The sequence below is a fragment of the Schistocerca nitens genome, chromosome 1 (genome assembly GCF_023898315.1).
Source record: "Schistocerca nitens isolate TAMUIC-IGC-003100 chromosome 1, iqSchNite1.1, whole genome shotgun sequence".
NCBI lineage: Eukaryota > Metazoa > Arthropoda > Insecta > Orthoptera > Acrididae > Schistocerca > Schistocerca nitens.
The window spans coordinates 688,747,323-688,774,668 of record NC_064614.1 but is presented as its reverse complement, the minus strand read 5'-3'; positions in this window follow the sequence as shown (position 1 = coordinate 688,774,668).

The following is a 27,346-nucleotide window of genomic DNA, read 5'->3' as shown; positions in this document are numbered from 1 at the left end:
AGGGGGCTGCAGCGTGAGAGGGGGCGGAGGTGGCGCTCGATATGCCGACTCCGCTGTGGACCGGTTCGCAGCGCGCCGGCTGCAATTGAAAAGCCAGCCGGCCGCATTCCAGCCAGTCCTGTAGCACGGCGCCTGCCCAGTCTCGTTGAATTACTTGCTGCGGCTCCGCTCCAGTGCTGGAATACTGTAACTGCCGGCATAACATTTCTCGTACTCACACAAGTGGTCCCGTTATTGCTGCGGATTCCTCTGGTGTGCATCCGGAAGCCATGCAAAACCGACATCTTCAAGGATGACCTGCTCCCTGTTGTGTTTGTTTGTGGCACGATGCACAGCAGCGCTACTTTTACACCACAGCCGAGTATGAAAAACGTAAATTAGATGAAAACTAACACCCTCTGGAAAAATATTAATACTAACTGAAAATAAACAACAGCAGTGACCAATAGAATAGACTAAATTACTGATACAAAATTCGCTTTAAAGAAACAATTTGTGTAAAACTTGGTTGCTTAGAAGAAACATCCTGAACAACCAAACTCTGCTCAGGAAATGAAGCACGATAATCGATACAAATATTTTGATGACCCTTGACTGTCATTCACACGTTACACAGACTGATCGAACGACTTTAGCGTGTAACAGTGAACACTTTCAGACAACGAAATAAAAGACTAAGTTATGCATTATATGTAAAGCACCGGCGCAATTATCTGTGAATTGTAGAACATTATAAAGCGTGATCCGTATGCTGTATTGGTATGTGCACTATTAACAGTAATCTGTACAATGTAAGCCTGTGCTTCGGTTTGTACCGTCACCTCTACTGGAATCGAATTGCAACTTCCTCATTAAAAGAGATGACTAAGCGATAATACCCCACAGAGAGAAGACGTTTAAAAATCTGTAATCGTTTCTCAGCAGTCCTCCACTGTTACGTGTCTTAACCATTGCAGCTTCACTACTGTGCCTTCGAGAACATGCTACAACAGTAGCGGCCGTAGCCAATTCGAGACACTAGACTGGCCAGCGATCGCTTTCAGGGGCTCCCATTAGCATTTGTTGTATGGCTGCAGTCTCTCCACAGAGTGTTCGGATATGAAATGAATACTGATAAACAAACTGTCACTTTAGTACATCTGCATTAACAAAAAGACGTAATAAAGAGTTGAGCTTTTGCGTGCAGTTATGCTAAAGTTGAAGATCATGGAACACCCATATCAGCTTTTTATAGTGGAAAAGTCCCAAAAATCGAAACTGCGCAACGACTTTCAAGTGTCGGATCAGGACGAACCGTACCCTGGTAATATATAACTCGCGTTTACATGTGAGAAAACTGCTATCTCAATGTAGGGCAGGGCAGGAAGGCTCTACAGTAGCTGTGAAGCCAAATTCCCTAGGAGAGTAAAACCTGAAAAACAATCTATTGACCCCGAAGTAGTGAAGTGACAGTCCTACTAATGTGCTGGTCATGCGCAGCGCTGGTAACGTGGCCAGGCTAAAATTAATGTCATTGTTAAATTTCTGAACAGCCTCATAAACTGGATGGATAAATGATAATGATATTCGCAAGGTTACAAACTGAAGGGCGTGGTGTATGAGAACATGTAAATATAGGAAACTGGACTGTACGTGGTCTTGCCCACAAATTGCTGATAGATGCAGAATAGGAAATGTGATTTGGGAATTTACACATTAATTTGTATTTGTGTACCTATTGAAAAAAAATGTAGCAGCAGAAGCAACTACTTTAGTAAATAAGAAACTGAAGAGCAAAATAATATCTTACAGTCTGCAAAAAAAAAAAAAAAAAAAAAAAGCTGTAGCATGCTGAAGAAAATATGAAATATGACCGTTCTATCAGGTTATGCCCTGAAGCAGGAAGAAAGAGTGAGTCTGATGAATTTAAAAGTGCCTGCAAAATGTCCTTAGTGCCGTAAATAAGAACGTCTATACTGTCATAGAGGATATGAACGCTTTGAACGCTTGACTAGGACAACTGACCATTGATGACCTAATCGGACTAAATGGAGAAGCAGGAGTTGATCAGAATGGAAAAATACTACGAGACTTTACCAACATTAATTCATTGTGGTTAGCAAATACTTTGTTAAACGTAAGGAGATACGCAGAATTATCTGGGCGCCACACGGATGCATAGAAATGTTGTATTACTTAATAGAAGTCCGCCCCCTGTAGCTGAGTGGTCAGCGCGACAGACTGTCAATCCTAAGGGCCCGGGTTCGATTCCCGGCTGGGTCGGAGATTTTCTCCGCTCAGGGACTGGGTGTTGTCTTGTCCTACTCATCATCATCATTTCATCCCCAAGACGCGCAAGTCGCCGAAGTGGCGTCAATTCGAAAGACTTGCACCAGGCTTACGGTCTACCTGACGGGAGGCCGTCGTCACACGACATTAAAAAAACTTAATAGAAAATGAAAAGACACGAAAATTATTCCAGGACATGAAAGCGATGAGAGGAATGGCTATAAACTCTGACCACTTCCTATTGAAAATTGAATGGACAAGAACACCATAGTATGGAAATCTAATTTTCTAGAGGAGCCTAGCATCAGGAGTTTATGTGAAACACGCAGAAGATTACTTGTTGTAAAGAAACCTATGAGTACAAACACAGACTGGCAAAAACTAACTAAACTAATGGAAAGCGTAGTATTCGAAACCCTGGAAATAACAAAAAAAAAAGCGAAAAAGGGCCTTAGTGGGTTTGGCATGAATAAAGTATAATGTTCAACCGAGAAAGGAACTATTTTTACAGCGGGCCATGATGGAAACTTCTCAAACATTTGCGGACTATACAACACAAGGAAAAGAAACAAAGAAATTAGAGAAAGTTGCCATAAAGGAAACTGGGTAAGATAAACTTCTAATATAGAGAGAGATGAACACGACCATCAGTCTTCTGCAGCCCAAATAATGAAACATTTAAAGAAAGAAGAAAAGCGTATGAAAAATTTAGATCACCTAAATAGAGAATATTGCATGAAATTCCGTGAATATCTGTGGTCAGCGGTATCAATAATACAGTTCTTACGTAGTCAAGGGACCATCATTGTACGATTACCTGACGAACCCCCAAACGGATTGGCTTCCATGCTGGGTACTGGGTGATATTCCCCACAAGGCCTCCACTTAGACAAAAAATAAAAAATTGAAAAGAGGGAAGTCGAACATAGGTGTGAGCGCCAAACACCAAACCGAAACACGTAGTGTAAAGTGAATAAAGTGGGAAAAGTGGTTTTCACCACTCCCGTGTTAGACATACACATCATGTATGCTTCGTTATTCGTATAAACAAGTCTTAGAAAAGAAGGCTACTGAATATATATTAAATCCCAAACCGATTGTAGAGAAATGAATAAATGAACCGAGGAAAGATTCTTCACGTACGAAATTTGTGACTGCCACGTACTTCGTAGCCCTTTGTTGCGCGCTATGCCCCACCAAACAGCTCCCAACTATTCAGGACGAAAAGTGCCGCTTTCTGACACATACAGCCGCAGCCGCAAACAAGCCGGGAAAAGATTACTAAACCTTAATATACCCCAGTGACCAACGATGTATTTGTTACATCGCTTAACGAGGAAAAACCCATCGAGCCTGAACACTCGCTAAAGGGTACATTCGCTTCAGATAGAATAGCTACCTGAAAAAAATCGATTGAGTGGAACAGTTACCAGTCGAGTCAGTGTAAATAATATTAGTCCCTTTACGTGCTTCACGTTTAGAAGTCTGGAGGTGGTAGATTCTTCCCTCTTCCCAATGTCGTAAAGGGTAAAATCGAGTACATATTAGTTCTAGAACTACACTTCCACTGTAGTAGTTTTTCTCGAAGTTCGAGGTTTTATTTCTCTCCAGCATCGGGCGAACTGGGCGCCTTTTGAGGAGATCCTTGAAACGATCCAATTTTGCATTTGTTCACATGACTGGAAGTGATGGTAAGCCAGGCCGTGTGCCACTGATCGAAAACGTGGTAGTGTGAGGGAGCGATGTCTAAAGAATACGGGGGTGGAGTTGGACTTACCATTTTAACGTTTCAAGTGTGTTCTGATGGGTATTGCGACATGAGGCCGAGCAACGTCATGCTGCAGAATCAATGTATTGTGGTCGTTTGGCTTTCAGTGCTCGGCTCAAGCGCATCAACTGCTTTCGATAACGATCTCGTGATGTTGTTTCCGTTGGTTTCAGTAGCTTCGAAATCCTTCACTCTTCCACCGCTATGCCGATCTTCGACATGAAAATCACCATTATTGAATCGTTGAAACAATTCACTGAACGCTCTTTCACTAGTAGATGCCAAACTATAGGTCTTACCCAGAATTTTATGAACTGCAGCCGAAATTTCTTCAAGTTAAAGCAGAAAGTTAAAACTTCCCGCAAATGACGAGAACTGAGCCCGTAAGTTGACATATTCACTCGAAAATAACTTTATGATACAATCACAAATCGACTGAAATTTTGATTGCGTTATGATTCCTAAACGCTAAAGTTATTGCAAGACATAGAGACGTATCATCTGCACCACCTTCATTTGCCGTTGCTGCCATCTATTGCAAAACGACGGAAGCAAAGTTGTAGATCTAATAGATTTCCACATGTCTGAACTTGACTAGCTAATTTCCATATTTCTTCAGTAAACAGGGTGGAGAAAAATTGTGTCACGACATTTTAACCCTGGATAGCTGATGCCAGTAGGATCAAAAATTACTAATGTTGTGTAGGTCGACAACGCACCATTTTTAAATTACGGAAACTTGGCGCTACGCGCTCCGATTGGCCGTGGGATTGCCCTGTTGCCGTTCGTCGGTAGTCGGGCAGCGCTGTGGTTGTCGGTTCACACATACAAACGTCCCTCGCTCCGTCACTGCCCCAGCGTGATACGCACACGTGTCGAATAGGTCTTGCTGTTTGTCTTCGCCTCACGTCAGAGGCATTCACATGTAAGCTTCGCTTCGGAGCACACACGCGTCACCTGCGATTTAGTCATACAGTAAGCATGGAGGCCCAGTACTCGTTTGCAGAACAACGATAGATGGTTTTTGCTTATGGACTTTCCGACGGTAATTCGCATGAAGCTCGACAGTTGTATGAGGAACAGTACCCAGCAAGACGCCACCCACACCCGCAAACGTTTGCAGCAATTCACCGGCGACTTTGCCAAACAGGCTCGTTAGCGGGATATCATGGTGATACTGGAAGACCTCGAACACGACGGGTTGCTGCATTTGAAGAGACTGTTCTCGAGCGCTTCGAGGAAGCACCTACGACATGCACTCGCGTGGTTGGACACGACATGGGTTCCACTCATCGGTTAGTCTGGGAGGTTTTGATATATGACGGCCAGCATCCATTTAGTTTCCACCCTGTCCAAGACCTAAATCTGATGGCGGACTATGAACACAGGCTAGGGTTTCGCCGGTGGTCTCTGCAACGTGTTTCACGAGATCCCGACTTTCCCGCCATTGTGTTGTTTACCGACCCGTGCACCTTCCATCGGGATGACCTTTACAACACTTGAAACGTTCATTACTGGGCAGGGGAAATTCTCACATCACATACGTCCACTGATACCAGGAACGATTTTCGTTCAACATTTGTGCAGGCACTGTGGGTGACCATCTGATTACGCCGGTCCATCTACCTCCTCGACTTACTTTCACTTTTTGCAAGAAACTCTACCCGGCCTGCTGGAAGACGTTTCCCTGGACATATGGCTACGCTAGTGGTTGCAGCATGATGGGGCACCCGCACATAACATTGGTGCTGTGAGCGGATATTTAAATGAACTCTTCGACGGCCAAGGAATTGGCAAAGGTACTCGAAGAACATGGCCTCCATTATCAGCAGACCTCAAGCCACCGGACCTTTTCCAGTGGGAATTCTTCAAGAAACTAGTTCACCAGCCCGGACGCGAACCACCTAGAGACGAAGAGGAATTAATGCATCGCATTTAACATGCTTCCAATTACAGCATGGCAATGCCAGGAATCTTTGAAAGAGGTCGAAAAATCACCGTTCGACGTTACCAAGCTTGTGTCGATTCCGAGGGTCGCCAGTTCGAACACCTGCTTTTATTAAACGATGTCCTTGCTACAAAAAATTTGTAAAAGACTTTCTGTACATGGACTAACAGCTCAAAAAATGACACTAAGTACTATGGGACTTAACATCTCGCTACCGTCTGGAATCGCCCGACCGCTACGGTTTCAGGTTCGAATCTTGCCTCGGGCATGGATGTGTGTGATGTCCTTAGGTTAGTTAGGTTTAGGTAGTTCTAAGTTCTAGGGGACTGATGACCTCAGCAGTTAAGTCCCATAGTGCTCAGAGCCATTTTGAACTTAACATATGAGGGCATCACTCCCCTAGACGTAGAACTACTTAAACCTAACTAACCTAAGGACATCACACACATCCATGCCCAAGGCAGGATTCAAACCTGCGACCGTAGCAGCAGTGCGGTTCCAGACTGAAGCGCCTAGAACCGCTCGGCCACGGTAGGCGGCGGACTAACAACTGTTGACGTGTTTGTTCCCGGCAAGTCTTATCATGAAACTACAATGGCTGTAACGGGATCCCGGTGGATTCGCCCCCAGGCCTCCAGAGAGGGGGGCTGGCGTGCTACCACCGAGCGTGCGGGCCGCCATGGATACATCGCGATCTCCGACAGGCAAAGCATTCGCGGTCATACGTTGTCCAGAGCATCCGGCAACAGGACAATATTGCGGGCAATCGGTGCGCGACTTACACAACATTAGTAAATTTCGTTCCTACTGGCATCAGCTACCCAGGTTTAAAATTTCGTTACACAATTGTACTCCACCCAGTATATAAAACCTATTTACATAATTATGACGAACAGCCTGTACAGAAGACTAGTATGGCATCCAGATTTTGACAGCTGTGCAGGGGACATCGACCTGCAGTTGTAAACGCAGCTGCAGGCTTGTACCGCTGTCGATCAACCAAGCCTCTTTCCTACTTTATTATTGTTAGCTGCACAACCTAATGTCCGAAAGAATAACAAACCTTCACGCGGACAGCGGAAGAAGATGAATAGAATATTTCTGTTAAAACGGCCTTACCACTGTCCCAAAAATCCACGCAGGGGACGAAGAACAACAGGCCGAGACGAGAAGGTCAGAAGTCTTCAGACCGTGTGACCTTGGTTTTGTCTGATGGATCAGATGGTGACTAACAATCGATGGTTTTCATCGAGTCTGCCCGAGGGAATTGGTGTGTTGATGCTGTCTCTCGCCATGGAGGAACGACAGAGGGAAGACGGATGGCTTCAGTCAATGGAATTTGGTTGGATTCAGTACAAATGGGGAGGAACTATGACCAGTAGCTCATGGCAAACCAATGAGTATCTGTTTTCCGGACACACATTTTAAAATTTATGAAGCCCCTAAACTATGTGGCCACATTCTGTACAAAAAGGACGACCCTAGTAGAAAGAGATCTAAAAGAGTAACTTATTGTAAACAAAGCCTCTCCGTTAGGGTAGTGCGGCGAAATTTGGCGTTAATGGGCAGCAGACGACCGACGCGAGCGTCTTTGCTGACAGCACTACATACTCTGCAGCGATTTTCCTGGGCTGGTGTCCAGATCAGTTGGACCTTAGACAACTGATAAGCCGTGGTCAGATGAGTCCCAATTTCAATTAGTAGGAGCTGATGGTTGGGTTCGAATGCGGCCAGGCCTAACGAAGCTATTGACCCCAGTTCAACAAGGCACTGGAAAAACTGGTGGTGGCTCCAATATCGTGTGGGCTGCTTTTAAATGGAATGGGTGCTTTGGTCCAACCGAACAGATCATCCATTGTCAGTGGTTATGTTCGGCTACTCGGAGACCATTTGCAACTATTAATGGACGTCATATTCCCAAACAACAAGGCGCATGCTACCGGGTCACAACTGTTCGAGAATGGTTTGAAGGACGATTTGGACAATTTGGGCGAATAATTTGGCCACCCAAAACGTCTAACATGAATTACGTGGGACATTTATTGGACACACCGAAAGGTGAAATCGTGTACAAAATCTTGCACCGGCGACACTTTCGCCGTTATGGACAACTATGGCTCAGCATTTCTGCAGGGAATTTCCAACAACTTGTTGAGTCCATGCCATGTCGAGTTGCCGCACTAAGCCGGGCAAAAAGAGGTGTTACACAGTATTAGCAATCCCATGACTTTTGTCATCTCAGTGCATATTGTGATGAAACGGTAGAAGCGAATTTCGGTAGGGATCTGACTTCTGTTCCATCTGATGACGAGTCGAGAGTGGTGAATCGACCACAACGGAATTAAGAAATTACGACCCGGATGTCACTTATTATCAAGAATGAATGTAATGCGAGAATGAGTCTTTGTGAGACGGCTGCGTAGAAGTGCGTGACTTTGGGTGCCCCTGTTGCTCCGCACACAGACTGGTGCGAAGGCGAAAGGTGGCACGTGCCTGCGAGTCTGAGCCTTGGCTCTGCATTCAGCAGGTGAGACGGGGTGAGGGAGGGGGAGGCGGGGTGTAGGGTGGTGGGCGGCCGGCTACCGCTAATGGCCCCGGGTCGCCACCTGCCTAACGCAGGCGTCTATTAATAACTCAGCCGCGGAGCGCGCTCCCGCGGGGCTCGTCTTGCCCGGCAAAAGCCATCCACTTTGGACACCTGCGGAACGACCAGTGCGGGCTCGCGCGCTGCGCTTTGTGCCGCAGTCCCCGCGCAATATCGTGAAAGCACGCTCATACCTCGCGAAATGTTCCTGCTTTAAATCAAGATCTGTTACTGCGTCGTGACCCGCTACGGCTAACGGCGCGCTCTAGATGAAGAAAGCACATTACCGGCACCCAATCTTCTTGAAAGGCGGTCGTAGAGAATTGTCTAGATTTACATATATCGATTCGATCTATTAAAAGGAATCGGGGGCTACTTAGAATTTATGGGGGTGCATTTTCAAGGGCAATGAACATTTATATACGCCCTTATCGCCAAGAAGGATTTTTGTGAGTTTTATTGTTCCCATTTCACTGCATTCACCATTTAAAGGGATAAATGTTAGATATTGTTATGACGCGAGACCAAGATAGCGTTATCGATCAATCATATGTAGGATGATATTTTGGAAGAAGCAGTTGCTTGGCTCGACCCACATTTGCACTGTGATGACAAAAGTCATGCTTCAACGATACACACGTATATACAGGGTGGTCCATTGATAGTGACCGGCCCAAATATTTCACGAAATAAGCATCAAACGAAAAAACTACGAAGAACGAAACTCCTCTAGCTTTAAGGGGAAACCAGATGGCGCTATGGTTGGTCCGCTAGATGTACACGACGTTCAAAGTCGTCGCCATGCAATTCCTGGTGCACAGAAATATGGTACGGGTGCAATCGATGTTGATGTAGCATTATCATCAACGACGTTTTTGAGATTCCCGATTCTCGTGCAATTTGTCTGCTACTGATGTGAGGATTAGCCGCGACAGCAGCTAAAACACCTACATGAGCATCATCATTTGTTGTAGTTCGTTACTGACGTTTCACATGTAGCTGAACACTTCCTGTTTCCTTAAATAACGTAACTATCCGGCGGACGGTCCGCACGCTTAGATGATGTCGTCCAGGATACCGAGCAGCATACATAGCACACGCCCGTTGGGCATTTTGATCACAATAGCCATACATCAACACGATATAGACCTTTTCCGCAATTGGTAAACGGTCCATTTTAACACGGATAATGTATCACGAAGCAAATACCGTCCGCACTGGCGGAATGTTACGTGATACCACGTACTTATACGTTAGTGACTACTACAGCGCCATCTATCACATAGCGAAAAAAGTGGTCCAACTAAAACATTCATATTTCTTTACGTTCTACACGAATATGTAATAAAAATGGGGGTTCCTATTTAAAAAAACGCAGTTGATATCCGTTTGACCTATGGCAGCGCCATCTAGCGGGCCAACCATGCGCCAACTCGTTTCCCCCTTCAATCGAGGCAAGTTTCGTGCTTTGTAGTTTTTTCGTTTGACGCTTATTTCGTGAAATATTTGGCCCGGTCACGATCAATAGACCACTCTATATATGGCGCTAGTATTGCGTACTCAAGGTATGGAAGGTCAGTTCATTGGCTGAGCTATCTTATGTCATCAGGTGACTCATGTGAAAACATTTTCAATGTGATTTTGGCGTCCCGACGGGAATTAATAGAGTTTGAACGCGGAATGGTACTTGGACCCAGATGCATAGGACATTCCATTTCGGAAATCGTTAGGGAATTCAATATTCCGAGATCCAAAATGTCAACAATGTATTCCAGGCGTTCCCGCTCACCGCGGAAAACACAGTGGTTGGCGGCCTTCAACTACCGACTGAGAGTAGCGGCGTTTGCGTAGTGTTGTAAGTGCTAACAGACAAGCAATAATACGTGAAATTACAAGAGAACTCAATTTGGAACGTACGACGAACATATATGTTAGGACTGTGCGGCGAAATCTGACATTAACGGGCTACGGCACCAGACTACCGACGCGAGTGTCTTTGGCAAAAGCACGACATCGTCTGCAGCATCTCTTCTCTGTTCGTGACGGTATCGGTTGGACGTCAAATGACTGGAAAACCGTGATCCGGCCAGTCCAAATCTCAGCTGGTAAGAGCTGACTGTAAGGTTCGAGTGTGGTGCAGACCCACCGAAGCCGTGGATCCAAGTTGTCAGCAAGGCACTGTGTAAGCAGATGGTGGCTCCACAATGGTGTGGGCTGTACTTACATGAATGGACTGGATGCTGGTTATGTTTGGCTACTTGGCAACCATTTTTAGCTATTCATGGACTTCATGTTTCCAAAGACGATGGAATTTTTATGGATGACAATGTTCCGTGTCATAAGGACACAATTATTCACGATTGCTTTGAAGAACATTTTGGACAATTCGAGCGATTGGTTTGGCAACCCAGGTCGCCCGACATGAATTCCATCGAACATTTATGGCACATAATCGAGAAGTCATTTCGTGCTCCGCAACCCTTTCGCAATTACGGGCGGCTATAGCGGTAACATGGCTCACTATTTCTGCAGAGGACCTCCAATGACCTGATGAGTCCATGCCATGTCGCCGGGCAAAAGAAGGTCCGACACGATATTAAGAGGTGTCCCATAACTTTTGTCGCCTTGCTAGTGTCGATTCCAGTGTGGTAAGAAAACAGAGGGGAACAAGTAAGAGATTCATCAGGTTACTTTCCATTAGGAATGATGGTGCACTCAGCGATTGTGGTACTATTTATAAATTATAGAGTGCAGCAATCAGTCTTCCTTTTCTCTTTGCAGGTTTTATTCAACAAATCCAGATTACGGCTAGTGCCTGGCCATTATCAATGCACCCAATTCATGTCATTTCCCTGTTGTCCGGGAGTCAGTCACAGTTCTTTGAATACTACCAAGGAACTGTGGCTGACTCCCGAACAACAGGTAAATGACATGAATCGAGACTTGAAAATAGTGCACTGATAATGGCTATGTGGTGTCACCGCCAGACACAACACTTGCTAGGTGGTAGCCTTTAAATCGGCCGCGGTCCGTTAGTATACGTCGGACCCGCGTGTCGCCACTATCAGTGATTGCAGACCGAGCGCCGCCACACGGCAGGTCTAGTCTAGAGAGACTTCCTAGCACTCGCCCCAGTTGTACAGCCGACTTTGCTAGCGATGGTTCATTGTCTACTTACGCTCTCACTTGCAGAGACGACAGTTTACCATAGCCTTCAGTTACGTCATTTGCTACGACCTAGCAAGGCGCCATATTCTTCAAGAATGTATTCTGAACAGACAATATTGTGAATCATGTATCGTCAAGAGCGACGTTCATCATTAATGGATTAAAGTTAAGTATAAAATTAATCACGTCCTCTTTCTGAATTCTCATTCCTTGTCATGTTCCAGACCTCACGTCAATATTGTTCTTCCTTCCTCATTCCAGCCTGCGTGAGCTAAAACGCGTGCATTTCGGCCTCCACTCGTAACACGGTGTTGGCTCTTCTGCTAACACAAAATGCTAGGCACTAGCCGAAATCTTTATTTGTCAAATAAAACCTGCAAAAAAAGGACGACTGTTTGCTGCCCTCTATAATTTATAAATTTATAAGTAAGAGACTGCTCAAGGAATTGTACTGAAGTTACAACCGACAAGCAACGAGAAATTTTACGCTAAGCACACCAAAATCTTTGCAAAGAGCAGTCACTGTCGCCATTACTAACATGAATTGTTCGAAAGAAACCATGCGAGTATGAGTTAGTATCCAATAAAAACTGTTAATAATATAAAAACTGCTTTCTAATTAGGCCGATCAAAGAATAAGATAAAATGAACCACCTGTTTTTTGTTTTGTCGTTATAGTTAGCTTCAAACGAAACAAGTATAGCAATTATTGAACGTTTTTATAGTTTTATTTGTTATTGTGGTGGTGGTCTTTAGTTGGAAGATTGGTTTGGGACAGCTCTACATGATGTTCTGCCATCTTATGTCTCTTCAACTCTGCATAACTACTTTTTTGGATCTGCCTACTTTAGAGAATTCTTTGTCTCCCTCAACCATTTTTAGTCACTGCACTTCACCAATACCCCAACAAGAACAAAATTAGGCTTTTAGAGCAATAGCTACCTGCACTTATGTAATCTCTGTTCGTTGCAGTGTTTCAAATGTGGTAATAACAGTGACGATTAAAGATGATCTAGTGTTTTCGCGACTGCAGAGAAATTTATGGTAAGACATTGCTACCTGAAGAATAAGTAATCTCGTCTACAGCATGAGAAACAGAAACAAAATTGAAGTAACCCTAGATTTTGAAGCCACGGTACAGTCTACGACAAAACTTATGTTTCCTTGTTGTGCTGTGATTAACGCTTTAAATTAAAACGTCCCCTTTGAACAATTATACAAGACTATGCTTAAACTGACACAAAATATTTTTAGCGCAACGCAATCTGACTTTCAAAAATCCCTACAAAAGAATGGCCCTGACTAACATTAACCTATATGTTTTACAAATCACTTACCTCACAAAAATCTTCGTTACTCGAACTACTGCAATACAGCGAGCGCCACTACTGCCAGCTAAGTAAAAGATTCAAACTACGGAAGGCATTAACTACTGATAGGCATAGTTAGCAAATGAAAGATTTTAATAGAGAACAAACAATGTATTTACCTCAATAGTGTTTAAAAGACATAATGTATAGAGCAGTTCATGATATCCAGTATTACAAATTTCAAAACTCCGCCATCTCTCTCCCCACATCCACCACTGCTGGCGGCTCACCTCCAACTGCGCAACGCTACGCGCTGTTCACATCCAGCTGCCCAACACTACAATGGCAGACAACAATGCAAACTAGCGACAGACTGCACACAGCACAGCCAGTGATTTTCATACAGAGCGCTACGTAACGTTGCCAATAAGAAAACATAAAAAGCCTACTTACATAGCCCCCATGCTCCACACAAAAAATTTTACAAGTTGTTGTGGGCAGTGGCCAATAATGATTTGATAAAATTTTTCATAATTACAATAACAAAGAAATCAAATGAGCACGCTTATTGATACAATGTTGGTCAAAAGCTAAAATTTTCTCACAGTCCATAAAGACAGTCCTGATCATTCATCACAGTAAAATTGCAGTGTTTTTCTCAAAGTCTGAGCAGTAAAAGAAAATGCACTCGGAAGTAGTGGATTTCCATGCAGTCTTGAAGAAGTAGTGTTGTCCTTCCAACGGAAAGACAGTGCTGACTCTTGACATGCAGACAGCTAATAGGCCACAACAGAGCAAACCCACAGCAGAGTCATTCGAAGTTTTGAAGAATATTGGTAGGTAGGTCATCACAGAGTAGACCCACTGTAGTCCTGGTAGAGATTGTGGTATTGGTGGGCCACCAGAGGTGCAGACCCACTGCAGTCCTTGTAGAAATAATGGTACTGGTGAGTCAGCAAAGGTGCAGACCCACTGTAGTCCTTGTAGAGATGGCTAGCGGCCATCCGTTGCGACTGTGCAGGTGCACAATCCCCATTGAAGAGTCTTGCGGAGAATATAGCAAGTCCATAAACCATTACTTGTGCACTCACAAAGTTTTTGGAATTGTCCTTAGAACCAGCAATGCTGTTATCCAGTCCCTTGCTGAATTATTAACACAGGTGCAGACACTAACAGTCCCTACTTCTCACATATTGTCTATATACTATGACTAACAGAAACGTGTGCAGTGAAATGTAACTTACAAGTTACTTAATTTAATGAACTGGTGTCAATTACAATTTTATAACATAAGAATACAATAACAAAGGTACAAAATACATCATTAAAAACATAACAATACAGATAACATTTGCAGTAATACAGGCTTTACAAAATAATAGAAATAAACATATACATCAGTGTTACAGGAATTATGAGATAAGTAAATACATAAAAGATCAGAATAACTTTTGAAACATCAACTTTACACATAAGCATTAAAACAAAACAGAATAAATAATGTCTAAGCATATTTACAAGGTAAATAACATATTATTAATGCCAATTATATTTGAGGATAACAGTATTCCTCATCATAGTGAATGTAGCTTAGTATTAGAAGAAGAAAAAATTCTATGAAACTACACAGAGACAGGAAGAAAACAAATACACAAGGGTACACAAACACATAGTGGGATAACACAAAAGGAAAGGACATGATTTGTTTTTAGTGTAACATTTGGTACTGCAGTCCCACCCAAAACTTCATTCCATAGATCTTTCGTCTTATTTCAACATTTGATTCAATTCAAAAAAATCCTATTCAAGCATGCTTTCTGTATTTATATGTTCACATATTTCTTACCTCATTATTTATTTTCCATTATCTTACTTCATCATTTATTTCAAAGAAAATCCTACCTAAACCTGTTGTCCCTAAACCCTACATTTTTGGTTCATATCCTCTTTCAAAATACTGTTTTGGCCAATCCATTTTCTTATAGCTTCTCAATGTATTTCTTCCAATTCATCACAACTTGTTCTCTTATATGACCTACCCCATCTTAAGCTAACTTAAATCTACTGAGCTCAGATGCTAAACTAAGGGACGAGGCAATGCAGCAGTACAAAACAATTAACACAAACAGCAATGAGAAAATATTCAAATTGGCCAAGCAAGCAGCAATATTACAACTAATATTACGCAATGAGCAGCAAACAAGAGAAATAAATCAGTAGTAAAACTGGCTTAACAGAGTAATGTAAAGTGAAATTTAGTAGTACTATGCCTGGCAAACAGCAGAAGCAAATGCAATAAATTATATCTAAACATGACAAAGCTCAAGCAGAAAAATATTACAGTAAAGACAACAATGCAGATAAGGGAAATGTCTATTCACATCTTAATATCTATGTCATTAAAGTGGTGCACCACAACTTATTCTACAAAATAAATTACCAAGTACTTGAAAAGAAAATTATGAATGCAGTTCCTGTGAAGGTAAATGTCTTTTTGTGCTCCCTCATTTTTTTTGAAAAAAATTATTATTTACTCGAACTGTAGACAGAAAATATTTATATTAGTACATCTATAAATTTTATTTTAACCAATGCTGCAGCGCAGCTACAAACTAGATATTAAACAAATTGAGTAAATAAATACATAAAGCAAGCCATATGGCATTTCTCTCAACTAGCAAGACAATAGTCGTGAAATGTTTCTCATCGTTTCATTAGGTATTTTAGTAAATATTAAATTAAGAGCTCCACAGTATAATCATATGTTTTCAAGTTTGAGCGTGTCGTATTTGCGATGCTTACTACAGTGGCAGTCTCATATAAAGAATTTCACAGGTCGAGAATTTTCGTTGCATATGTGTAGAAACAAAATCCTATGAATATAACAGTGTCCAAAAAATTTTCAGTGGCATTGTGATACATTCACACATGTACACACATTTCATAACTCTTAAAATACGATTCTTGGTTTCCAACAACCTTTTTCACAAACCAAAGTCCCTAACCACTACTCATTATTCCTTACCTTATTCGTCGACACTTCTTCAATATTTCATCATAACAGATACATAGCATACTCAGATAACTCATATAGCATCAGCTTATTGATCATAAACATACCGCAACAGCATAATACAAATAGTCATCGTAATAATATCATAACACCTCAGTCAACTCTCAAAATCGTCGTAGCTTCCTCCAATAATTTAAAAACCTAAAAAAAAATTCTCTGCTCATTTCAATAGTGTCATCTACCTCAAACGTACTTTAAAATCATGCTCCCTTGCCAAATACATCATTCAAAGCTCTCATAGTATCACAATGGTTCCGAAAAAGTATGAACAGTTCACGAAGTACAGACAAAACACAATTTCGTAAGTGTGAAGTTATCCAACGGTGTAATTACGTAAACATGTGTCACTGCCGTAGTAAAAAAGTTTGTCTCTCTCAGTTAAATGATCAGATAGCTGTGTAATTCTGTGTTAGAGAAATAAGGTACCGATGTGTAAAGTTGTATAAGCAAATACCATATTAGCTAGGGCTCCTTGTGCTTGCCAAACACATGGTACACAAAGTAGGCGTGTACCCCCCTGAGGATTAATGTAATTATACACTCAGGTGTTACAGATTACAGCAGTGGAATGAAATGTATCATGGAAAACCTTTGTATTATTGTACTTCAAATATCTTTAAAAATAAATGATTTAAGTGCAAAATTAATCACTCAAATACGTTTCCTGTAGCGCTAAATGTGCGTCTTGTTGCAACATAATCTCTGTGGAAGTGTCGTAGTTATCGTCCTCCGAAAGCTAAGTTCTGCAGAAGTCAATGTACTTACCTGATGATAAACAAAAGTGAAATGCTTTGCCTATAGATATCTTAGTTATTACGCTTATTGCTGTAATGAAGAAAGTACTGTGCTGTAACGAATTGTTGTGCTACGGAAAAGGCTGTCTCATTGTAGCTATACCACAAAAGTTACTACTAAAACATGTATTACTTTCCAGAATAATTCAGAAAAACTGTGCAGATATAAAACTGAAACACCGCAAAAGCAACATTGTAAATTGTCACTCATTAGTAGCGTCGTGATAAAATCGTGTAGCTGTCACATAAACTAACCACTGTGTCATCTGGTATCTCACAGAATGTACTTTAAATCCAGAATGTATTTTCAAGTAAACCAAAATGTTGCATTAAAATCTCATTAGCAGTACTGGTAAATGTTCTAAGTATGTGAGCCTTATAGTCGTTACGTAATCGTGCAACTAACAAGCAAGAATGTACAAATAACAACATTGTGTCGTCAGTTCACTATAACAATGCATTCATAATTTCTGTTTAAATAAGTTCTCTTGGTTCTTGATTGGATATTTATCTTCAAACATTGTTGCATGTTAACAGATTCTAAGTCTTAAAAAGAGTACTAGTAACGTGAAGTGAAAAATTTTATAGCAAAGACTAAATTAAAAAAACGAATTATCTCTCAATAAACGGTTTTACATGTGAAATGTGGTGTAAACCTTTTACTCTTCCTAGTACACAGAGTTTCAATTTGAACGCAATTATCATACGGTATACGTCGGTAAAGAATACTGGAATTTTTCTCAATGTTAGCGTCTATGTTATTTTTCTCTGAGCCAGCCGGCGCACGTGGGTGCCTGCGGTGCGGTTCATTGTCTGCTATCTCTTTGTTGGCGTGCGTCGTTATTGGGATTAGGTGACCTGACTTCTACAAATTCGCCTTGTCGAGAGTGCCGTGCTCTGTTTGAATCCCGCCAGTTCTGATGGAATTCACGTCTGTCGTTTTGTCGGTAGTTTACATACGAGGGCAGTTCAATAAGTAATGGAACACATTTTTTTTCTCGGCCAATTTTGGTTGAAAAAACCGGAAATTTCTTGTGGAATATTTTCAAACATTCCCGCTTCGTCTCGTATAGTTGCATTGACTTCCGACAGGTTGCAGCGCTGTACGGAGCTGTTAAAATGGCGTCTGTAACGGATGTGCGTTGCAAACAACGGGCAGCGATCGAGTTTCTTTTGGCGGAAAACCAGGGCATCTCAGATATTCGTAGGCGCTTGCAGAATGTCTACGGTGATCTGGCAGTGGACAAAAGCACGGTGAGTCATTGGGCAAAGCGTGTGTCATCATCGCCGCAAGGTCAAGCAAGACTGTCTGATCTCCCGCGTGCGGGCCAGCCGTGCACAGCTGTGACTCCTGCAATGGCGGAGCGTGCGAACACACTCGTTCGAGATGATCGACAGATCACCATCAAACAAATCAGTGCTCAACTTGACATCTCTGTTGGTAGTGCTGTCACAATTGTTCACCAGTTGGGATATTCAAAGGTTTGTTCCCGCTGGGTCCCTCGTTGTCTAACCGAACACCATAAAGAGCAAAGGAGAACCATCTGTGCGGAATTGCTTGCTCGTCATGTGGCTGAGGGTGACAATTTCTTGTCAAAGATTGTTACAGGCGATGAAACATGGGTTCATCACTTCGAACCTGAAACAAAACGGCAATCAATGGAGTGGCGCCACACCCACTCCCCTACCAAGAAAAAGTTTAAAGCCATACCCTCAGCCGGTAAAGTCATGGTTACAGTCTTCTGGGACGCTGAAGGGGTTATTCTGTTCGATGTCCTTCCCCACGGTCAAACGATCAACTCTGAAGTGTATTGTGCTACTCTTCAGAAATTGAAGAAACGACTTCAGCGTGTTCGTAGGCACAAAAATCAGAACGAACTTCTCCTTCTTCATGACAACGCAACACCTCACACAAGTCTTCGCACCCGAGAGGAGCTCACAAAACTTCAGTGGACTGTTCTTCCTCATGCACCCTACATCCCCGATCTCGCACCGTCGGATTTCCATATGTTTGGCCCAATGAAGTACGCAATCCGTGGGACGCACTACGCGGATGATGAAGAAGTTATTGATGCAGTACGACGTTGGCTCCGACATCGACCAGTGGAATGGTACCGTGCAGGCATACAGGCCCTCATTTCAAGGTGGCGTAAGGCCGTAGCATTGAATGGAGATTACGTTGAAAAATAGTGTTGTGTAGCTAAAAGATTGGGGAATAACCTGGTGTATGTCAGTGCTGAATAAAACAACCCCTGTCTCAGAAAAGAAATGTGTTGCATTACTTATTGAACTGCCCTCGTAGTTTCTTGTTTGTCGGTCATATGGTGGAGAATTTCTCCCGGAATCGTAACTGCACGCTGAACTGTTGCGTCTGAAGTTATTCTGTCTCCCTTGATAATAATTGTTTTTGTTCCCATATTGTCTGTTTCTATGGTAATCTCTGTCATATTCATTACTACGGAAATGCGATCTTTCTCTGTAACTATTATTACTCTGCCAGTGGTTGTCATATGGGTGGTGTCTGTTTTGGTCACGATTTACGTTGAAAGAATAGCCTTGTCGTGTATTATTTCTGTCATCACGGAATTGTGACGGATGTGATCTGTAATTGTTGTGCTCCTGTTTTCGCGTTCCCCGATGGTCAGTGTCAATTTCCAGTACTTGTAACAGTCCCTGAAAAGCTTCAATGTCGTCTTTGCAACGTCCTGCTAAAATAATATGTCGTACATGTTCAGGCAGTTTGATTAAGCAAATGCGGATGAGTCCTGAGGGGCTGTATGGGTCTGACAGGTACTGATTCTTGTGCAACATGTCTTCAAAATATTTCGCAAGACTGGAAAATTCAGATTGTTCGAAATGTTTCATCATTATGATGCTATGTTTTACTCGGTCTTGTGTAGCTTGAGACCAATATGCTGAGAGGAAGGCATGATAAAAATCTCCTTCACTGTGACAATCGTGAATGACCGATCGCATTCTTACACCTGGTTCATTCTCCAAGTAGCCACACATAAATTCTAACCTGTGCTCCAATGACCAGTTGGGAGGAAAACAATGAGAGAATTGATGGAGCCACGCTTGTGGATGAATGTCGTTGGCAGAATTCTTAAACGTTTTGAATTTACGTGTAGTAATGAACAGCTTATAGTCAAAATCATCGTGTCGGCGAGTAGCATATCGGTCATTGTTACGTCGTGTCGGCGGTTTCATCTCAAATTTCGGTGCCCCTTGCCAATTTCTTTCATAATTTCCGAAATGCCCTGTGTTATTATTTTGTGGCTTTTCCGTATTTCTAAGTTCCTCTTCCCGTGTTGGAGCGCGAGTGTCCTCTGAAATATGAAATTTTTGTATTACTTGTGCCAACTGATCTTGTACTTCCCGGATTTCTCTTTTGTATTGCGTATTTATTTGATTCTGATTTTGTTTGAATTTCTTAATTTGTTCATACTCATCTGTGTCAGTGATGGCTACAGGTCTTGTGTCATTCAGATGATCATCTACCTTTGCAGATAAGTTAGTGAACTGATCCGAAAGTTCGGCTACTTTCTCCGATAGTGTACTTATTTCCTCAGTGTGTTTTTCTGAACCAAGTTTCAGAGTGTCCATTTGTGTTGAAATCGTATCTACTGTGTCCTTTAAGTTTTCTTGAGTTTTTGCAAGTTGCGTAACCGAATCGGTAGATGCAACTGAGTCAATTTTAGCTTGCAAGGTGTCGTGATTTTCATGAACAATAGTTTGCAGTTCTTTTGTGGCTGCTTCGTGATTCTGTATTGCATTTTCATGACGCGAAAAAATAGGTTGGAAATGCTCACAAATTTGTGTTTTTACGTCATTACAGACTTTTTGACATTTCGATTCGATGTTATGTAACTCAGTAGTTAAATCTTCACGTGTTTGTTCAAGCGTGGTGTCTAACTTTTTAAAATTTTGTTCCATTGTGTCTAACTTTTTAAGATTTTGTTCCACTGTGTCTAACTTTTTAAGATTTTGTTCCACTGTGTCTAACTTTTCAAGATTTTGTTCCACTGTGTCTAACTTTTGAAGATTTTGTTCCATTGTGTCTAACTGTTGCTGTGTTTGTCTCTGGTGTTGTTCCATTTGAAGCCTTTGTCCCATTTGTTGCATTAACTGTAATAACAGTGCACTGGTGTCTGAAACATGTTCCTCAGTGCTTTTCGGCAGTGAATTTGCACCGGCAACATTCAAATTTTGACAAGCAGAAAATGTGTCTTGACTTATTTGAGAAAACGGTGAGGACCCAAAACCTGAATCTACAGTATTTGCGAAACTGTGTCCTGTCATTTCGGATTCCTGTGGCGAGCTGTTGCCGACCGATCGATCGATAATTCTTCCCTGTTCACTACCTGTTTCACTGTCTACACCATTATTTGCCGCCCGCTCCATTTCCCTATGCACAATTACCAAATTACTACTTCCAATGTCTGTTAATTCATTACACAGTGGTGCTGATAAGCTACGCTCGTCGTCACTATTATTTCTCAGTTTACTTTGGAGCCTAGTGTTACGTTTTTCACACGCCATTATTGTCACAATATTTCACACAATAACACAGAAAAGCACAATTTGAAGAGCAAAAATAAGAGAACACATTAACATAGCACTGAAAATAATATGTAGTTAATTGCAAGCGCAGCTGCGAAATACTTGGTGCAAATCTACATGCATGCCACAACTGTTTTACTGTACAACAATGAAAGACTGCAACTACAAAGGAGATTCTCTCTACAATAACGCGCTAGCAATAAACAATAGCTACACTAATTACACAAACTACAAGAAAAAAAATCAGAAGATTCCAGTGAGGTATCCTCGTCTAAGGGTCGGCATATAAAACGTCCCCTTTGAACAACTATACAAGACTATGCTTAAACTGACACACAATATTTTTAGCGCAACGCAATCTTACTTTCAAAAATCCCTACAAAAGAATGGCCCTGACTAACATTAACCTATATGTTTTACAAATCACTTACCTCACAAAAATCTTCGTTACTCGAACTACTGCAATACAGCGAGCGCCACTACTGCCAGCTAAGTAAAAGATTCAAACTACGGAAGGCATTAACTACTGATAGGCATAGTTAGCAAATGAAAGATTTTAATAGAGAACAAACAATGTATTTACCTCAATAGTGTTCAAAAGTCATAATGTATAGAGCACTTCATGATATCCAGTATCACAAATTTCAAAACTCCGCCATTTCTCTCCCCACATCCACCACTGCTGGCGGCTCACCTCCAACTGCGCAACGCTACGCGCTGTTCACATCCAGCTGCCCAACACTACAATGGCAGACAACAATGCAAACTAGCGACAGACTGCACACAGCACAGCCAGTGATTTTCATACAGAGCGCTACGTAACGTTGCCAATAAGAAAACATAAAAAGCCTACTTACAAAATGTATCTCAATTTTAACAGTGAAATACACTGAACGCGTTGTTTTTGTTTTGAATTCTGTTTTCTTCTGTGAAACACTTATCAATCCACTGTTACTTTTGTTCTGCGTATCGTGGAAATTTGTGGTAAGTTCCTATGGGGTCAAACAGCTGAGGTCATCGGTCCGTAGACTTACACACTGCTTAACCTAACTTAAACTAACTTACGCTATGGACAACACACACTCACATCCATGCCTTTAGAGAGGACTCGAGCCTTCAACTGGGGCAGACGCGCGAACCGTCGCATGGCGCCTCAGATTCCGCGGCTACCCCACGCACCTGATTATATCTATTACGGCTCTATGAACCATAAAAAATAGTTCTGCGAACAAGGTGTGACCCACAGATCACGGGATACCGAGTTCTAGATTAGAGGAAATAACAGAAATGCGTTCGATTGTGCCGCAGTGTGGGCACCCAGCAGTCGATTGCGGGTCCAGCGTATCAATCAATCAGTGCGACGCCTCGTCCGGTATTCAAGGTGCTTTCTGGAATTTTCATGACCTATTCCAAGCGTCTTTGCTACAATGAACTGTGATGAGAAAGGAAGCGACATCGCATTTTTAGGGCAATATTAAAAGGCCAAATGAGTCGGCATGGTTATAGAAGAAAAACTTCGCTGTATCATACAATGCAAGAACCGGAAAGAAAACATTATCATTAGTAACAGGAAAAAAATGGTGCCAGATCTACGCTTTACATGCGCAGTCTTAAATCAGAGTTTCCAAATGTGAGTACGCAGCACATACCGAATCAAAACAACAATAACTTGTATTTCTCCTTAATGTTTCAAGTTCCACAGACGAACTCCCATGATCGTGTATGTTTAGAACTTCCTGGGAGAATGAATGTAGTGAAGGATTCCATTTAGTAACAAAGGATGGGAGGGAATAGGAATTTATCCCACCGTCAACGACGGGGCACGAGTTCTGATTGGTGAAGAAATTGGACGCGTATTTTCGAAGGAACCGTACCGATATTCGCATTAAGTGATTTTGGGGGACCGTGGTGAATATGAATCTGGATGGGAAGACTGGGACCAGAACCGTCTTCTTCAGATTCAGACACAGTTTAAGGACGTAACCAAGATTGTATGATTTTACTCTTTAAAGAACTTTGCAGTGTGAAGAAAATTTATCATGACTCAGAAGTGTGTGCTGATTTGTAATTAAGTCAGAAACATTTTTCTCTCAGCTGCGATATTTATTTCAATGTCAAAACTAAAGTAAGATCAATTTCGAAATCATAAGCTACACTCGTCAACACTGCTAGTATTTGCTGCCTAATTGGAAACAAGGCAGACACTAGACAAAGAACCTGCTGGAAGTTACATAGTTCCAACTATATGCTGAGTTTCAAGTATAAAACTTAGATTACATGTAAAAGTTCGACAACTGACTGTCTCATGGAGATTGCAATATCTCTATATTTGCTTAAGATAGCTGTGGAATTTCGACTGCCCAGAAACTACAGTTCTGACGACATGTTAATGGAGTTAGTAGTTTTCTAATTTATTCGATATCAGACACAACAAATACATTTATTCCTGTGGATGGATGCGATTGAACCCATTACAAACGTTGAGTTACTTCCTCTGCACGCAAAGTTCTATTCTGCCCCGACACGAATTCCTCTCTTGTCCAGCTTTTTCATCTCAGAGTAGAATTTGTAGTCTATAACTTCACTCATTTGTTGTACGCTGCCCAATCTCTGTCTTGTACGACAGTTTATACTCTCTACGGCTCACTCTAGTACTACAGAAATTATTCACTGATGTCTGCCGTATCCCATCTCCTGGTGTGTTTTCCATATACAGGGTGTTTCAAAAATGACCGGTATATTTGAAACGGTAATAAAAACTAAACGAGCAGCGATAGAAATACACCGTTTGTTGCAATATGCTTGGGACAACAGTACATTTTCAGGCAGACAAACTTTCGAAATTACAGTAGTTACAATTGTCAACAACAGATTTCGCTGCGGTCTGTGAAACACTATAGTACGATATTTTCCACATATCCACCATGCGTAGCAATAATATGGCGTAGTCTCTGAATGAAATTACCCGAAACCTTTGACAACGTGTGTCTGGCGGAATGGCTTCACATGCAGATGAGATGTACTGCTTCAGCTGTTCAATTGTTTCTGGATTCTGGCGGTACACCTGGTCTTTCAAGTGTCCCCACAGAAAGAAGTCACAGGGGTTCATGTCTGGCGAATAGGGAGGCCAATCCACGCCGCCTCCTGTATGTTTCGGATAGCCCAAAGCAATCACACAATCATCGAAATATTCATTCAGGAAATTAAAGACGTCGGCCGTGCGATGTGGCCGGGCACCATCTTGCATAAACCACGAGGTGTTCGCAGTGTCGTCTAAGGCAGTTTGTACCGCCACAAATTCACGAAGAATGTCCAGATAGCGTGATGCAGTAATCGTTTCGGATCTGAAAAATGGGCCAATGATTCCTTTGGAAGAAATGGCGGCCCAGACCAGTACTTTTTGAGGATGCAGGGACGATGGGACTGCAACATGGGGCTTTTCGGTTCCCCATATGCGCCAGTTCTGTTTATTGACGAAGCCGTCCAGGTAAAAATAAGCTTCGTTAGTAAACCAAATGCTGCCCACATGCATATCGCCGTCATCAATCCTGTGCACTATATCGTTAGCGAATGTCTCTCGTGCAGCAATGGTAGCGGCGCTGAGGGGTTGCCGCGTTTGAATTTTGTATGGATAGAGGTGTAAACTCTGGCGCATGAGACGATACGTGGACGTTGGCGTCATTTGGACCGCAGCTGCAACACGGCGAACGGAAACCCGAGGCCGCTGTTGGATCACCTGCTGCACTAGCTGCACGTTGCCCTCTGTGGTTGCCGTACGCGGTCGCCCTACCTTTCCAGCACGTTCATCCGTCACGTTCCTAGTCCGTTGAAATTTTTCAAACAGATCCTTTATTGTATCGCTTTTCGGTCCTTTGGTTACATTAAACCTCCGTTGAAAACTTCGTCTTGTTGCAACAACACTGTGTTCCAGGCGGTGGAATTCCAACACCAGAAAAATCCTCTGTTCTAAGGAATAAACCATGTTGTCCACAGCACACTTGCACGTTGTGAACAGCACACGCTTACAGCAGAAAGACGACGTACAGAATGGCGCACCCACAGACTGCCTTGTCTTCTGTATCTTTCACATCACTTGCAGCGCCATCTGTTGTTGAAAATTGTAACTACTGTAATTTCGAAAGTTTGTCCGCCTGAAAATGTACTGTTGTCCCAAGCATATTGCAACAAACGGTGTATTTCTATCGCTGCTCGTTTAGTTTTTATTGCCGTTTCAAATATACCGGTCATTTTTGAAACACCCTGTATATTTCTTTTTTAAATTCATTGATTCTGCAGTGTACTTCCTCATTCCTCATCTTATCAGTTCACCTAAATTCGTCATCTTTCCGCAGAACCACATTCTAACGCTAGGATTAGACTCATTTTTCGGTTTTACCGCAGCCCATGTTTCACTACCGTACAACCCTGCTTCGCGTGTGACATGTTATTTTTCTTCTAAGGTAGAAGGATTCATTAATATCGTCTACTTTGTAGTCCTCAATTTTGATGTTATGTTTGTCGCTAATCTCATTTCTGCTACCGCTCATTACTTTCGCCACTCTTAGGTTGAATCTCAATCCAAAATGTGTGCTCACTACACTGTTCATTCCATTCAACAGGTCCTGTAATTTTTCCTTACTTTCGCTCAGGATGACAATGTCATCCAAAATCTTACCATTCTTAACACTGATATTCCTCTTTTGCTGGATTTATAAAGTTATTCCTATGAACCTTGTGGAAGGATGAATTTACACAGCTCCTTTGGAATAGAGTTTACATCTGTCCAATTCCTGCAACGTTGTCGACAAAGAAAATATAGACCAAAGCCACTGAGAACTTCAAATTACGCATCCTTCAGAGGGCTTGGTGTGAAAGAGATTGTGACCTAAAAGTCTGCTAAAAGTTGTGAGGTCCCTCTTTGATAGATTGGTAACTAATTTCAGGCGTGTAGAGAATCTAGCTATTTGGAATTCTGCTAAATTGTAAATATCGTGTATCGGAAGCCTACTACGAGTTAGGACAATTATTCGAATCACCGACTCCTATTGACGCTCAGTTGTAAGTTAATCTGTTGTTTATTCCATATTTTTATACTTGGAAACGTTGCGAAGCTTGTAATACAGTAAGTGAACATCCCTCACCACAGCACACTGTAGCCGCGACAGATACAATTTCAGAGTGCGTGTACTCGGGTCACGACCATCTCCTCGTCGTGAGGAAGATAAGGCAGAGAGACATTCCAGACACGTAACGTTTGAATGTGGCTCCCACCGTTCTCTACGAACGAGCCTTGGTTTAGTTACTATTAACGCACAACTTACCACTTGGGCGATGTTGCTAATTGTGCACTTAGTATTTGATCACTTTGTAGTTTCCCGCAAATTTAATTTAATGTGACTAGAGACAACTTAATAAATAAATCAGTTGAGTTACTTCTGATGCTTGTAATTCAGTTGGATTCACTATCTGCGTACACGTAATAAACAGAACCCACCACTGTCTTTCCAGATTCAAGACTGACTTGAACTCTGTTCTGTTACAGTATTTAATGATTTACCTGTGGCACACTGTAACTAAAAACATGATGAGTAGTTACTGTATCTTCGAAATGCATCAAAACTCACGTGTCACGGTGACACATGCGAACATGTCTCGTACTCCGACAAAACTACCAAACGCGTTAGCGCGATGTATATATTGTGTGTACAAAAGTATTCCGCAAGCTATGTGTATATGATCACTTTGTGCGACGTAATTAAAATTTCTCAAGGCTCACGAGAGCCAGGCGAGTAGGAAATTCTAACGAATATGTGAGCAAGTATCTCGATAAAAGCTTTAATGGATGCATGGCTAAAATCGCAGAAACAACC